Source organism: Triticum aestivum, chromosome 7A (assembly GCF_018294505.1).
Source record: "Triticum aestivum cultivar Chinese Spring chromosome 7A, IWGSC CS RefSeq v2.1, whole genome shotgun sequence".
Classification (NCBI taxonomy): Eukaryota; Viridiplantae; Streptophyta; class Magnoliopsida; order Poales; family Poaceae; genus Triticum; species Triticum aestivum.
The window spans coordinates 479,060,789-479,062,347 of NC_057812.1; positions in this window are offsets into that span (position 1 = coordinate 479,060,789).

Sequence of the window (1,559 nt, forward strand, 5' to 3'; positions counted from 1 at the left end):
GGAAGCATATGCAAGATATGACAGGAAATGCAAGAACCTGGCCTCAACTTGGAAATCCAAGTGTGCCACTGGAAAGATGAGATGAAATCGCTTGAAAACGATATAAAGAACGCCGGAATCAAAGTTACGGTTTGGAAATGGCAAGCGATTCAAATATGACATCGGTCTGCAATTTACAGCAAGTAGCCATATAAATGCAACGAAATGAACATGCTACAGCACCCAAACATGACAACAAAATACATGGCAGGGATGCATTCAAGATGCTTAACAAAAGTCTAGCACTGAGCTACGGCCAATTCATCTATTAACAGGTTCAAACAAGCATGGCAAACATGCATATGAAAAACAGATCTCAGACTCAGTGAAATTAACACTTGTCTGGAATTTCAGATCAGGTAGCACTCTTCGAAGCATCAAAACTACATGCTACAGGACCTGAACATGGCAAAGTAAAGCATGGCATGGAGCTACTCAAAGAGCTTAACAAAAGTCCCTTAGTGACCTTGAGCCAAAAGGGATCAGAAAATACAATTGCAAGCATGTGAACATAGCAAAAACATAATCAGTTTTCAGACTTAGTGAAAACTGGAGCATGCTGAAAACAGATATCAAGTAGGCATGTTTACGAGCTCGATGCACTCACTACGGTGCAAGTCATGCTAAACTAATCATACACCCATCAATAATACACAAAATGAAAGATAGACATGGCAAGAACAATAGCATAGCATGCATGGATCAACTACAACATCACCGGCAAAATTGCAAACAAGTTGACAATCTGCCCAGATTCACAAAGTAGCAAAAGTAGAGCTCGATTGACTCAAGCTAGGGTGCTCCATAATTGCAAACAAAGACATGTATGGATATAGCACTACAATATTAACAAAATATCCTTACTGATCATCCTCAAACGAGGCATGGATCACTAGGAAACAACATGAACATATGGCATCATGAGATAAACAGATCAAGGACTTAGTGGAAATGCTAAGTCCCTGAAATCAGAATTACCAAGTGCACCACTTTGCAAGCTTGTGCTAGTCACCACACACATCACAAAAATTCCATGGGTTGTACCTCTGGAAAGATGACAAAACCCTTAACAAAACATATGTAGAGCATCAAGGCATATCATGCACACATTAATCATGGCAAAAATGACAAAAACCTAAACGGAGTAGCAGATCTGACAAATATCTCAAGTAGCCCTCTTCTAACAGCATTTAGGGCATTAAGGTGAACTCAAATGAAAATGATGCAATGGAGTGAAATGATGTACTCTCTGAGATGAACATTTTGATATGCTATAAGCCAAAAACGGAGTTACGGATGAGGAGATACGATGCTATGAACATGGGCACTTGGGCTAGGAAAATCCAGGGACTTAGTGAAAAAAATAACCTCTCTCAGATCTAGGGTTGGCACGGAATCCGAGGCGCGGTCGGGGCACTGTTCACCGGCGGCGGGGATGACGCCGGAGGAGGTCGCCGGAGCTGCGGGCTTCACCGGAGTCGAGGGAGAGGCGAGGAGGCGCGGGATCCGGCATGGGGAAG